Source organism: Anomalospiza imberbis, chromosome 8, assembly GCF_031753505.1.
Source record: "Anomalospiza imberbis isolate Cuckoo-Finch-1a 21T00152 chromosome 8, ASM3175350v1, whole genome shotgun sequence".
Taxonomy (NCBI): Eukaryota; Metazoa; Chordata; class Aves; order Passeriformes; family Viduidae; genus Anomalospiza; species Anomalospiza imberbis.
Window position 1 is genome coordinate 17,502,762 of NC_089688.1, and position 15,594 is coordinate 17,518,355.

A 15,594-nucleotide genomic window follows, 5' to 3' on the forward strand; every position below is an offset into this window, starting at 1 on the left:
AAGCAAAGAGCTGTGGAGGTGTAAACTGAATTATATACAGGATGTGTGCTGCAATGGGGCAGCATGGGCATGCTGTTCTCTCACCCTTTGCCCTCTTATAACCTGTCATTATGAGACATGAACTGTATCACATGTACTTGGAAAAAGAAAGTCTCTTCACACTTCTGTTTCACCAGCACAAGGCTCTGGGTTAGGTGCTGTGTGTGGGACAGTAAAAGCAGCCCTCACCAGTAGCATGTGTGTGTCTTATGACAAAGAACAAACTTGACTATGATGTCGTTCATCACGGTCAGTAAACAAACAATTTGTTGTTAAGAAACTGCTTACCAGAATCTAAGCAGCACTGTAAATTTCAAGTCAATCTTTGGCCACATCAGCTTGACTTTTTCTAGGCTTTATGGGGTTAGGCTGCAAGCATGGAAACTCATACACTGAGTATGCAATGGGAGAACTTTCTTATTGTTCCTGGAACACAGCAGAAAAGCATGCTGAGAACTGGAAGAACAACTTAGCAATAAAAAGGTGAATATGACAAGCAGCTCCCAGGGTATAAGCTTTCAGGCAAGGCAAATGAATTCCTCACCCCATCTGGTCTGCAAATAGTGGGTGAACCTCTAAATAACCAGAGTTCAGTTAAGAATTCAACAGCTGGAATCTCCCAGCCATCAGAATCATATGTCTGTGTTTTATCTCCAAAATGCTTATCCTCACAAAATCTGGGAAGCAGAACTCTCCTTAGAATATTGTATTAGATTAATTCCTGAAACTAGAAGTGCAGCAATTACAAAAAATAAAAACCAAACAAAAAACCAAAAAAAATCACCCAAAAAAACCTCAACCAAAACAAAACCAAAAACACCTCCAAAAAAAAAACCCCAAAATTATCACCATCTGCTGCAGTCTTCAGGTTGTTTTGAGCATTTCCTGTAGCATGATGAACAAGGTCGTGATGGTCTTTGCTCCTGAGGTTCAGTTAGACTCCATTCCAGCGCAGAAGGCTGGCTTGGCACAGGTATGACATGTAGACTTGAACCTGGAGTTGCATCTCAGAATGCATCACTTGCAGAAATTGTTGGCTGCAGAAGGGCTAAGCAAATAGATCCTGGTATAAGCAAGTGAAAAATCAGTATTACTGACTAGAATTACATTTATGAGTTAGCAGGCTGGAAAAGCCTGACATTTCTCTGGGTATGTCTAAGTGGCATGTTTGCTGCAGATAACCCAAGCTGCCACTGGCCAGAAAATGCCAGACTAGTGTTTTCCTTGTATAAACTATTCCTGAGCTTTTCCCCCAAAGTATTGGACATGCTTTTCATCAGTATAGGTTGGCAAGACTTCTTTTTCCATCTGTTTGAAGGAGGGGGGCAGGATGGAGTCAATATTTTAGTTTCTAAAAATAAGCATCCCAGTTCCACTGCCAAAAAGTTGGAAACTTTCACTCGACAATAGTATTTAGAGTTTCCATTTGCTTTGGCTTCCTCCTCTAGATGCCAGTGTTGTGGGAGGGTATTACCTATATGAACAGTACAGGTTTATGTGAATGAAAGCTTATCGTGCCAATCCAGCCAGCCAGCAGAGTGTGGCACCCCAAGGAGAACAAGGTGCAGGAGTTTAAAGAACAGAGTGGGATAGGAAGGGATGCTCTTCTTAAGGCTTTGAAAATTCAAGGTGGAAAATTCAAAGAGAAGCAATTTCCCAGGGCAGCCCCTGTAGATCATCACAGATGCCTGCTCATTGCTTGTGCTTGCATTTTTCAAAGGCTGCTGCTCTGGCAAGTGCATGGATTGGGACGATTGGTGGCATAATGACAGCTGCAGTTGTGAGCGCTATCATCTGCCACCAACAGTAATTAATAAGGTCTGCCCTGAACAATTCCACTGGCTTGTTCTATGCTGACATGTGCAACAAATTCTAAAGGGAAGAGACACTCGGTCTGGGATCCCACCCATCCATTCCCCCTTGTCTCCTTCATCTTCTCACCCTACTTAGAAGCTTTTTTTTTATTTTTCCTTTTTTCCCTTCCCCCCTCAACCCCCTAGCAAAGGTTACAGTGTATAAAAAAGGCTGCAAAATATTTTTCTCTTTGGTCTATATTTCCAACAATGTTATGGACTTCCTTGGTGTGGTGAAGAGAGCCATTAGGAATTCCAGCTAATGAGATTTGTTTATGTTAATGCTTTGCAGCTATAAGAGTTCTGTGTGCTGCTGAAAATCACTGGTTGCTTCGCTTTGCAAAACTAAGTTACTTAGTTTTCAAGTCTCATTTTACTACAGATCAAGAGATTCTGTACCAGAAATAAAGAAAAATATGTATTTACTTTAATCTGAGGGATTCCTTGTACTACTTCTGGGTCAAAGCATTCAGAGAGACATATTTTTTGTTTAATTAGAGATCCATTAAATTGTCACATTTTCAAGGTAACTTCAAGGTATGACAGTGCCAGATCTATGTGCAGTATAATTAATGCTCATCACACAGAGGGTTAAATCAGGCGGAGAACCTTGGAGCTTGGTGTGGTTATAATTTTCAGAGAGCCTAAACTGATGTTCTCTGCAAGTAAACATGATGTTCAAATTCTGAGTTCTGCTATAGTATGTATGTCTAGATTAATATAATAACTTATTATCATCTAATGTCCCAAGTAGGCAAATAATTTTATATTTCTACAGATGCAAAATTCAGAACAGTGTTAAGCGTGTATTTCTCTCACACCCTTCTGTGCTGCTTTTCTATACCCAAAGCTAGCAATGTTTGAGCCAGCTTCAGGAAGCAATAAAGCCATGGAAAAGTGGCACTTAATTAAAATAAAGTTAAAAGTGAGTGTGAATGGAATTAAATTTACAACTGTTCATAATCACGATGCAGTCATTGATTTTATCAGATGTATGAGATGTAATTTTATCAGATGAGTCCCATGAAATTGCAGATAGTGGATTATTCCATGGCTCTTTTGTAGCATTTGGGAGTAGGTGCTATTGACCCACTTCTGTGGAATACAAAATTGAATGAGAAGGAAGAGACTTCCTTGTCCCATCAGAAAATTTAGGCAGCAATTAACTGTCCTGAATTTGGCTACTTTGAGTAAAAGTGAAAAAGTACAGAGTATCAGAGAGAAAGTGCAGAATGTTTTGTATGCATGCACACATACACGTATATGTGTGTGCATTTTCTTTTTTAGTGGTAGTGACTCATGACAACTGGAAACTTGGCACCTTCCCTTATTCCAGGTCTGGCATTGTGCCCACTCTGTACATAGAAGGACTGAAAAGCTTTTCAATTTCTCCAATCCAGTTCATAATGCAGCAGTTGCACAAGTTGCCACATGTGTGCTATTAAGAAGTCTCGGGGAAAATGGAAATAGACCTTGTCACGAAATATAGGCATTCATCATTGGTGATGATGCTGAGCTTCCCCACTTGGAGAATGGTTAGCTGTCTTGAAGTTCATTTACAAATTGATTAAAGCTTTCAAATAGGGCTGACTGGCTAATCCTGTTTATTCCCTCATGCCATTTGAAATTAATTGGAGGAAGATCAAAGGATGAAATTGTTGACTAGTACAGGTAATAAGAAGGTCCCCTGCTCTGAGATTCATAAATCCCCCTTTCAATAGAATAAATGAAAATTTTTTTTCAACTACTTTGGATTCTCATGGTGTATGGATTCAGCATAGCAAAAGCCCCACCACAACTTGAGGTTTAATAATATATGATAAGGCACTACTCAGAGCAGCCACTGACTGTATAAAATGCAGAAAACCCTTAGAAGTTCATTTTTTCTCATGATATGTAGCATAGTACAAATGGCTTGACTGCTTTTTTGTTTCTCTTTCTGATCTGGTCAGTGCTGGACACTTGGAATTTCACTTAAGTCCCCTGAAGTGCTAATGGAATATAAGCAGGGTTTTAATATCTGGTTTGAACTTAAGAGATTTGAGATTTAGGAGAATTTACCTCTGAAGATTGCATTGCCATGAGAATAGGAAATGGAGAAATCGAAACCTTCACCAAAAAAATGGTTGCAATATCACTTAGACTGCTGGCAAGAAATCCTTCTTTCAGCAACAGGAAGGGTTATGCTGAGTTAAGCCACCCGATCACATATGAATTAAATGTTACTGGGTTTTTTCCTTCATCTCTTTTGGTTTTACTCAGAATCAAAGAAAGTGGAAGATAATTTTATTATAAACTTAGTAAGTGTTTGGAGCAGGGTATATTTGCTTTATTTAGTATTGGATATATCTCCAGATATATCTCCATACATACAATCAGATATGTTTTTACAATTTTCACAGTAAAATCAAGTAATTTTTTGTGATAGCAGACAGAATAATACGTACAACAGAGATCCCAGAAATTTTGTCATATTAAGAAGATATAAGTGCCTTATTCTATATTACCATGAGATAGCAATATTCCACCTGCCTGCGTTGTGCCCAAATGGATGCAGACTCATCCTTCCAGTTCTACTGGAACCATTGTTCTGCTTGAACCACTGACTGCTCAAATGGCTTCTGTGGCTCATCTTGGCAGCTTGGAAAAGCTTCAAGGGGTCTCCTTTTTGTTAACAGTGATTATTTTAATGGATGCCTCTATAGTCCCTAGTTCCAGCTGGAGTTTGAAGCAGCAGTTGTGTGTTAATGTTTGGCAGCACAGGCTGGGGTTTTCCAGCCCAGCCAGATGCTGGAAGTCTTGGAAATCTTGCTGAAGAGCTTCCACACATCTGCCTGCTCAGGTGTTGCTTGGTTGTCTACAGCTGTGGGGACTGGCTTTGATGGCCTGGATGCCCCTGCTAGGCCTCTGTTCACACATTAAGATTTAGATGGTTTGGTTAGGAGCTAGAGAGAAAGGTACAACTTTTTTAGATACTTCCTCAATTTTTATGCTACCCTTTCCACTTAAGATTAGTACTGGCAGGTTGTAGTGTCATAGATTAGAATGGCACAAAGCTGTAAAAGCTGTAAAAGGCAAGGCTGAAAACAGATTGTCTCTTGAAGGGGAAACCTTGGATGTGCTTCTTCTCTTTGACCCTACAATTGTATTTAACTTTACCAACCATTATTTTTTGGGTAGCTTTTTCTTGTGCCAGATCCTTTATGTTGGTCAATACACTGAGAAAACAGAACTCATCTTTTCCATGACTGGCCTTTTACTCTTATAAGGAGAGGGCCAATGATTATTGCACTGGGAGTTTAAGAAACTTTAAGTCCTTAATTTTTCCCACTATTCCAAACAATTGCATAGATAGTACACTGGATTGTAATATTAGCTTATTACAGAAAATGCTGCTCTTACTTCTTTATTCCAACATTTTTTGCATCTTCTATCCAGCAGTATGCCTAGTGTTAGGCTGCTGCTGCCTGTAAGGTTAGGAGTGTAAGTGCTGATTTATCATATAACAGCAGGGATAAATGAGTCTGCACTAACAGCCACAGATATCAGTAGCACTAAATTCTGTGACATGTCAGGTGTACCTCTTAGAGGAAAGATTAAATAAAGCAAGCAAAGATCTCTCCATAACACAAGTCTAGATGGGAACAGGGGAAAATTGTTTGTGCCAGTCCTTGGTCTCTTTGCCTGCTTTCATCCCACAATTTTAGTACCAAACATAACCTAAAACTTTGGAGTGTCTAAACTATTGGAATAAGATGTTCTTTCATGTTTGGTTTCCATCTGGGTCTGGAGGCAGAAATGCCAGAATACCACAAGACAAGCCTCTTGCACGCGATTTCTGATCAGGGACAGGAATCTGGCCTGCCCTCCAGAAGGGCCTAGATGTCTTACAGCATTAGCAGGCATCCCCCAGAGCTCTGGGAAGTAAAGCAGTGTCAGACCATCAGCTCCCTAGACGGTATTTTCTTGGTTACTGGGTACATGTACACTTTGCCATGTAAATGTGGGCAGCACTTGAGGACTTTCCAAAAACAGCACTGTGCCAGTTTGTGGCAACTTCTGTAAGCAGATCATGAAAAGTATTGCCCAAAATGCCCAACAAAGGTGTTTAGATCTAAGCTGCTCTTAACTGTCATTCAGTTCATAGCTCTCCTTCTCTGCTGTTGTTAAAGCCAATAAATATATTAATATATGCAAGAGGATCCTTCCATAAAAATAAAAACAGCATTTCTGAAAACATGTGCAAATGAGTGCAATTTTCATGGAGTATGAAGACAGTAAGTAAGAACATGTTGTGATGTTGGTTGCGTTTGTTAGCTTTAAGAGCATTCTTTGGGCTTCTGTGTACAGCAGCAAAATCCCTCAATCTATCTTCCCTTACCCTGACAAAGTGCCCTCATTAAGGGATTAAAGGTGTTATTGCAATACTATTCATAATGTACACACTTTGCAGCCCCTCACATCTGTTTTCTGCGCTGTTTATCCAATCATCAAGACCCTTATTCATATTTGCCTTGGAGATAACAGGACAGGATACCAAAGGATTCCTGGGCTGTGAGGAAATGGCAGAGGATTGGTGTAATGGACTAATTAAAGACTTCAAGCTCAGACTAGAGAAATCCAGAATGCTGTGGTGCAGGGAGAATCACAGGATACACAGAACTACCCCATTTTCAATGACACAGGCATGATCAGAGCCACCTGAACATTACATTCCAAAAAACATGCCTCTGCCAGATCATCCAGCTTCTGATAAGTTCTCAGCCACACATTAAGAGAGATGACAGGTTTTACTTGCATGTAACATGCAAGGAATTATGAGGAATCCAGGCTGCTTAAGAGAGCAGAGGTTTTGCTCTCAGTAAGGCAGTGACAGGCCACATGTGAGTCCATCAGAATTTGCTCTCTTCTTTCTGACCTCTCAGTTGTTTGACTGTCTTGGCTCAAAGAGCTCTGATGGCAAGGTAAAATACAGAATGAAGGTGAAGTCTATGTTCTTTTCAGTGTGTACTTTTAGATAAAATGCCTTCCCATGTCACTGCTACTGCTAATAAATGGAGCTGCAGAATACTCATATGCATGAATTATTATAGAAGTGTGCTCAACAGCCTAGATCCCTGGGTGTTACGTATGTTTAATTTCAAAAATTCCAAGAGAAAGAGAATTATACAAAATTTCACTGCAGAACAATAAACATACTTTATAAGACAGCACTTTTAAATTATTTCACATATCTGTTCACCTAGAGATGTGTATGTGCTGTATAAGATGGATGAACTTAATACAATTTTTCAAGTCTAAACCTCAATAATTTAGAGGTTGGAATTATGCAAAAAGGTTTCCTGGGTATTTTTCAGGTGTTACTTTGTTGAAGTCAGTAGATAAAAATGAAACTTCCAGTGGAAATGCTGCAATTAATTCTATGTGTCAGCTAAATATCACTTGTGAAGCATGAGTAAACTGAAACACCAGGAAAGATATACAAGGTGAGAGGTAACAAATAAGGATATGTGTACTAAAAGGAGTTACAAGGTGCTGGCTATTTCTGTGGCAAATTTGACAGGGAATTTTATCATAAAAATAAAATCTTCTGAGCTTCTAAGCTTAATAAAGTAGAGTCATGCTCGGAAAGGATGGCTCTAGCAAACTCAGACTCTTTGTGGTCTGACAGTTGGATACTTAAAACAAGTGTGAGGGCATTTCAACTGTCTAAACATTACCCAGTGTTTTGTACAGATCTTTATGGATGAGAGTTTTAAAGAGACATTTGAAGAATTTTAGGGTCACATGCTCTGCTTCTTCATCTGGCTAATATCACTAGTAAATCAGTTCTAAACAAATGGCTGTTTAAGTGTGTATTTAAAGAAATGAGAAGACTTGCCAAAACAAGAGATTCAAAGTTTAGAAAAAAGTTGGAGCTTCAATCTGAAAGAGTAGTTTACCAGCCTCCAGGCTACTGAAACTTCTCCCTGCCATCACTCAGCTGTGCAGGCAGTCTAAATTGTTTTGGCAAGCAAGTGCTTTCTCCTATTACAGACCAAAAGACTATTTTACAGAAGGGCATACGATGCGTCCCCTGGGCTCTCACATCCCATAGCAGAGTAATGCATCCCATAGCACCTAATCTGAGCCTGGCTGTGCTTTCTGCATGACCAGAGCTCTTACACACTCTGCAGTGCTGCTGGCTCTGCTCCTATGGGGAGTATCAGCCTCTCTTTGCTCCATGGACATGGTTGCAGCTGCCTGACTGCCCTTGCCTCCATAACATAGTAAGGCCGTGGAGCCTTTCTACTTGGGAAGTTCCTGTCCCTGCTTTAGAGCACTCAGAGCACAAATCCATTTTCTGTCACTGTATCAAAAGCTCAGTTTGATTGTGAATTTAGGGAGTAATATGACCCCAGAGTTCTCTGACTTGGAGATATACTAGAAGCAACTGGAATTGCTGAAGCTTCGGTGGAAAATCCCTTTTGAGTTTGCTCTGAAATTCTTCTTTCTTTCAACGTCTTCCCACACTTTATCTCCTTCATTTGTAGAGGACTGACTCAAATGTCCCTGTTTGAATTCTGCTGTACTAATAGAAACTTGATAGCACAGATGAGAGTAGATCTTCAGACACATTCCTGTTTTCTGACCTGGGCACTATGAAGTGTTTATCTGACACTGTTTTCTCACAGAAGATGAACCCCAGCATAATGGCCTGATGAGAATTATCTAAAGGCCAGGGAATAGAGTAAACTTATTTTAACCAGAATTGGCATTATAGAAAACTATAAGCTCTAAATTTCTGGGGAGTGGACAAAATAGACTCAGGGCTGAACCCAGAGATGGGCTACCAAACACTCTCACTGCAGTAGGAATTGCAGCTATTTAACTACTTCTAAGTCTCCTGCATGTTTCCTGTCAACTATGCACAGGACCTCTGGAGAAGGTTTACTTTTGATGTTGTTGTGGAAGAATACTGATTCTAGTTTGATTTTAATTTTCACAAAAGAACAGTGCAAGAGGATTTGTACAGTTTTCGGTGTACCAAATGGCATGGCTAGTGGTTCAGAAAGCATGAATTCTGCACCTGCACTTTTTTCCCTGGCTTCTCAGGTGAGCATGAGAAGGTTTTGAATGCCCATGTTTTCCCTTTCCTCACAACTGGCGTTGGACCTCCTTTGTAAAATACTTGAAACTCTGTGGATGAGAAGTATAATGTATAAGTATATGGTTTGAATTGTAGTATTATAGTCATATTAATATCAAAGATGGCGTTCGTGTAGTCCTCTGTATCTGGACCAAAGATCAGGACGTGATCAAAGACGTGATTAGTTGGGTTTTCGTAACTTGGCTAAGGCTTTGTCCATCACTCCCTGATGGACCTAAGGCATCACTGAAGGGCAGGAGGCCACTTCCTTATGTGCTGTTACTACTTAGTGATCTCAGGAGAGACAGTGTCCAGCATGAATGGCCGTGATGAGCAGCACACCCTGCTGCCTGTCACAGTCACGGGTTAATCAGGGTACAGTAATTTGTGAGAGTATTAATAAATACAAATCACTCTCTAGAGGGCTGCAATACATTATTTTACCTCTCAACAACAACAGACCTTATTATCTTTCAGGGAGAAGCTCCTGTCAGGGCAATCAAGGATGGACACTTTTAATGAAGACAAATGATCTCCTTCAAAGGAGCGGTGAGCCTTGATTTGGCTTAATGGCTCACTAGTACAAAGCATGGATTTAATCAGAGCTCCAGCTTCTGTCACACATGGGCCTTGAAGTCAGGTAATTGGAGACAGGTGCTAAGTACAATTTAAATGAAATGTCTAGTTAATAAGGACAGTTTGAAACATGCAATTTATACCCCTCCCCCAAGCCCTAGTCCTCTCAGGGACATGAAGGCAGCCAGCTGTGCTTGGGAACCAAATGACTTAATTTCTCAGCATTGCCTTTCACGCTCAAAACACTGTGCTGCTACTTTTAGCTTGCCCCAGTTGGAGTGACCTTCTTTCAGACAAGAGGGGCAACTGAGGGGCTGTTAGAGCTCGTTATGCTTTGTTTTATGCCAGAAGAGGTGGTTGAACCAAAATCTGGACAGAGATGAGGTCCATAAAATTCTGGATCTTAAATATCTCACAGTTCAGTGAGGGAATAAGAAGGATCAGAGTAGTTTCCCTAAATGTGTATTGCCCCTAACTGTGGATCTGAATGTGGCTTTCCAGACTGTATAGTGCATTTTAGAAGGTCACAACTGCTTTGTTGATACTGGAGTTTGTACGACACCCAGTGCCTCTCATATTGGAAACTGAGGAACCTTCTGGAGAACACCAAGGCTCTCTTCCTGCATGCTGAACCTGCTAAGTATCCTTCCAGGAGCACAATCACAGTTTGCATTTATATTCATATCTTTTTCCTTTTTGGTGGTGATAGGGCAGGAAGGAAAGCATATCCTCTGAACTTTTAGGTGTCAGCAAGAAACTTGCTACTACTTGTGGCCTATGTGCAGTTTCATTTGGAACCATGTAGGAATTGTCAGCATCACTAAGTCCTGTGCTTTAAAGAGATTTATTTTGCCTTTTTTTTCCTTATTTTCCCCTTGAAAAGCTTGGGTATGGAGTCATCTGCTTATGAAGTAAAAAATGCTAAGGAAGAAAATCTGAACATACAACTTTGAACAATTGAAACACTACTGAATAAAAAAATAAATGGTTATTTTTTTAATGAATCTCCAATTTTCAAAGAACGTCCTCTCTCATTTTTGGGCATTTGATGTCAGCAACACTGAACCTTATAGGGGATAAAGGGAATTATAGAAAGTTCAGTAAATATCACTAATACACTTTTTCATGCTCTAGGTTTGCAGACATGAATCAACACAAATCCTAATTATCAGTTACTTAAAAGTAGGGTTTAGGAGGCAAAAGCATAAGAACAATCCTATAGGTACTGCAGGATCTCCTTCGTCCCTTTTAGGCCTTTCTGCTCTCCCTTGAAACTAACAGTTAAGAGTAGTGAATTCATAACCAACCCAAGATTTTACTTCTGAGGGAGAAAGTAATTAGCCACTGGGTGTGGAAGTATTTTCCGTTAGCAATTTTTTAAACCCAGACTGGAATGCAACTAAGCCTGAAGGGACTACATGACTGGGAGAAACCACAAATCTTCACTACAAGGAGATTTCTGTGATCAACTGCTGTGAGACTCATTTCTTTGTCAAGGAAGTACACACAGGCAAATAAGGACCATCAATGCAGCTAAGGAGTCAGATGTTTCTGTGTGATGTCTTGGGATGGCATGTTGCTATTCTGCTTTGCAGTAGGGCCAGGCAACAGGTAGGGCTGACTCTCTATATCAGGACTAAAGTAACTAGACCTGAGCCATGGTAGGTAGGTGCACTTATTTCTGACAGCATGATATGACAGTGATATTGTAAATTGATTTCTCTCTATTAATACTTTATTACAGCAGGACCATTCAAGATAAATTGACCTCTAAGGAATCTTTTTTGACGAAGAATTAAAATATCACTGGCTCAAATTACTTATTGAAGTGCTTGGAAACAGGAATTGTTCTTGGGGGCCTCTACAGTTCTGTCTAGATTTCAGGAAACCAAAGAAGTTTTGGCTTTTCAGATACGTTTTGAAATTCATTGTTGCTTTTCTTTTTTCATTCTTTTCCCTTCATCTGATTTTTTTTTAATTGGGAGAATAATGATGAACTATAATTAAGAGATGAGAAATAGAATATTGAGAAGGCAAATGGATCAAGAAAAGAGTCAGAAGTAAAATATGGGCCTTTTAGATTGGAATTGGTTAGTGTTCAGCTGACCAGAGTCCTGCTACCCTTCTGCTTTGTGGCTTGAATTGCTTACAATAGCATCAAAGGTGGAAAAATTCCCATCAGTTACAAAACAAATAAAAAGCAAAATGTTCAGATGGCCTTTCAAGTTCAACATTGTGGTCATGGATCTGACTGCAGCTCAGGCAGCTGCAAAAGAGCTGCCACATATTAGAATTACTGTCTAGCTGCATTGGGTACCAGAAGCAGTGGACATTCAATAGCATGGGCTGCACCACAAACTGAAGAAGGCTGGCTGTTGTGTGAGCAAAGGCTTTGTGTCAGTTGTGATCATGTCTGCCTGTAGTGAAGGAGAAAACCAATATTCTGTAAATGGCAGAGGTTTGTGCTTCTAATCCCAGAGTCATGTGAGTGTAAGTAGTGTTTGTCATGACAACGGATGCTGATGGGAGGGAGAAAAGAAGGGTAATTTGATTCTGTACTACATGACAGTGTGTTACAATGTCTACCTTGCCTTTTAAATGTTGGTTGTTTCTGTGTACTTGTCAAAGTGAGATGTTTATGGCAGGAAAAGAAATTACTATTCTCTCAGAAAATAAAGAGTTGGAAATGCAATTATATTGTTTTTAGTCATTGTCCCAACTGAGGAAAAAGTTCCCAGAAGAAGAGGTGTTTGTGATAACTATATAAATCACTTTAGTTGATGTAGAAAAAAAAAAAAAAGTGGAGAGAAAGCCCAGGCTGGAATTTTATTTCCCCTCTCCTTCTGAGGAATAAGAATTGGAACTATGTAATCATGAAGTGGTGAGTAGTTGGTGCATGTTCCATCTGCAGTCATGAACTTCTCAAAAGATATACACAGCTCACCCTTTAAATGAGGATATTCCAGTTTAGATTGGAAGCTATTTTGGTAGGCCAGGAGGAGAACATAACACTGATAGCTGGAGTGGGCAGTTCAAAGGACTAACTAGGGTGACCTGCTGCGTCACAGGAATGAAACTATCTCCTGAGCTGAATCACCCTGAGACTGTTGTCATCTTGTCAGGGCACCAAGAAGTGTGCCCAAACTGTGTTTGTTCTTCTGCATGCTCTTGGCTGCTGCGTACTCTGTAGGGAGCAATGTCCAATGTATTCCCAGCTACAAAGGACAAACAGGCTCTGCTGTTCTTATGGACAACGATTGCTTCAGTACAATGTCATTTGTGAGAGCTGGTGCAAGAAAACCAACTGCCAAGTTTCCCCATGTGCAAGGTTGCAGAAATAAGGCCTAGGGCAGAGGTTCATTGATACTGATCAGGATTCACTTTCCCAGCTCTGGGAGCTGTTCACCATAAGGCCAAGTAATTTTGTCTCAATGTGTACTTCAGTGTCTGTAAAAAGTCCATAAATAATGCTCTCAGAAGTGAAATTATTTGAAGCCCTCCATGAAAAGTTCTATCCAAGCCCAAGCTGCCATAGTCAAGCCAGCCCCAACAATACCTCATGAAATGTGTCCCTTTCATGTTTGCTCTGGGGCCATGGGGAACAATGTCCTTTCAGGACAATAGATGTCTGCAATTCATGGTGAATTTCCTTTCCTTCTCTCATTAAAATCCATTCATTTTCAGCTCAGCCTCTTCATTCTCAAAAATACATCTTGGTTATTTGTCAACTTCTATTCATCTTAGTCTGGGCATCTAATCTCTTTGAGTCTGAATATTTCCTCTGATGGCAGAGCCTTGAGAGTGCTATTCTGCCAATTGGGATGCATTGAGGAGAGCCTCCTGTCAAGCTGGCTCATTCTAGGGGAACAGACATATTTGAGTAGTGAGACCTCAGGCATTTATACTGTGCAGGAGACCACAATGCTCAGCACTCAGTAAAACTCGGAAAAGAACCACTGCCTAGAAAAGCAAAATGCTTGCTGAAAAATGTTTTTCAAAATGGGCATGGAAAGCTGGCTTCAGTGCCCGGTTTAGTTCAGTGCTCCCTGTGCAGGCCACAAGCAGGCCACTTCACCTAAGTGTGTGGCCTGGAAGGCAGGAACACAAGCTTGCTTCTTGTGCATGTTCCTGTATCTGCTTCCTGCTCTGACACATGTGTCAGGTAGAGGAGAGCAGAACTGTGATGGTGTTCTTCCCTGGTAGTATGTGAAAAGAGATTGACTCCTTTCAGATAAAACTGTTCAACAGCAGTGAAATCATAACAGCTTTGGCCCACTGGTGATTCAGCAGCATTTCATCCACTGACAAGGAAAGACTGTCCTCAGCTCCTTACTCGGTTCTCTTGAAAAGGGGAAGACACTGTACAGGACTGGCACTCAGGCAAGAGGCTTCTACTGCCCTAACTCCAGAGATCCTTGAGTGCTTGGTGACATCTGGTGGGAACTGGAAGGATCACAAGCCTTTTGTGATGAATGCAAAATAATTTATAAAAACAAATTTTAAAAACAGTCTCCCAAAAACAAGCAAAACATTTCTTGATATTATGCTCAGAATCACAAGAGTACAAAATCTAAATGTGATGTTATAATGATACATGCTGAATCCTGTATAGTTCAGAGATCAGAGGGCTTGAAATGCTGGTGGGACATAACAGAGCTGAAATACAAGGAATTTGTCATCGGATTTTTGCAGGAATGTAAATGCTATCTTTTTATCAGTCTGGTCAGAGTATCAGTATAAAACCCAAATTATGCAGGTCACAATTGCTCATCATGTAGCTCTAGGCCCCCATGATATAACCAGTCTCTGTCATGTTTAAATTTGCAAAAAGCACATGGAGCACCTTAGCTGGAATGTACTGTTGTGGATTTGTTCAGCAACCCACTAGTGAGCAGTTAGATATGTGTGTCCAGAGTTCGGATGAGTTGTGGATCTGGCAATGGACACAAAACTTCAATGAAATTAAAGTTATATTCAGGCTAATTCTGGTAAGGAAAGATTAAGGATATTGCATGAAGTTCAAAATAATTATCCCATTTGATACATGAATATGTATGTGAATGGGTTTTCACTTTTTTTCTGCCTCTTTTAAATCCCATAAACATAAGCACTATTGCCTTTCCTCTCATTTTTACAAGTGCACTTTTTGGGTCTATCTGTGTACAGCATATCTACAGCTTCCTTCACAAGATGGAGCAAATAATAACCAGCAAGATTTTCTCCCAGTCTTAGATATTGGAACAGTATGTCCCCTGAAAAACAGAGCATTCCCTGCTTTTGCCGGAAGTTTTTTGAGGTATTTGATAAAGAGAGAAAAGTCTGAATCAAGAGGTTATTAATCAATCCCCTTTTCTTCTTCCTCCCTTTTTAGGATTTGTAATGGGAAAGAATGAATTTAGGAGGTAATCAGTAAAATGATGGTCAAAGTTTTCGGGAGTAATCATGAAGGCTACACCATAGATCTAGCTGCAACTGAGAGTCCAGAATGTGGATACACATTGAAGGATGCTGAAATGGGACCTTAAAGCTTCTGGTAAGTTTAAACAATTGCAGCCTGTTACTGCAGCTTATTTATCTTTTCATTCTTTGGTAAGAAAGAGTTCAGTTAGAGGACAAATCCAGGGAGGATTTTCAGCCTATGAAGTCCAAAGTAGATGCCCTCTTAGCTACTTAGAATTTTTTTTTATTCTAAGGATTCTGGCTGTGTGCCTTGAGCTGCTCAGACCTCTGCCTCTCTTCACATGCCAGTTCATCTCTGCAGTGATGTCATGCTATGTAGTATCACTGCTGAGAACCATTTTTAGCAGAACCAGTTGTCCACAGACCTTCATATATGAGGCTGCTTGCCATTGTATGAGCTCTGTCCCTGTTGTTTCAGACAGCATGAGGTGACCTAATTCACTCCAGTGGATCCATCACTCATATTCTCCCTGGGTGATTTCCCCCTCTGACAGGCCATTGTCATCACCTGTCCTGCCAGGACACTGCAAGCCCTCG

The 15,594-nt window shown here is 40.4% G+C and overlaps 1 long non-coding RNA gene across 1 annotated transcript in view; it reads left to right on the forward strand.

Annotated features, from left to right (window-relative positions):
• Positions 1-15,105, forward strand: part of LOC137478052 (uncharacterized) — a 115,127-nt gene extending 100,022 nt beyond the window's left edge. Inside the window, exon 3 of the long non-coding RNA XR_011001372.1 lies at positions 14,969-15,105. This is a non-coding gene — a long non-coding RNA (uncharacterized lncRNA). The remainder of the gene's footprint in view (positions 1-14,968) is intronic.
• Positions 15,106-15,594: the final 489 nt, after the last annotated feature.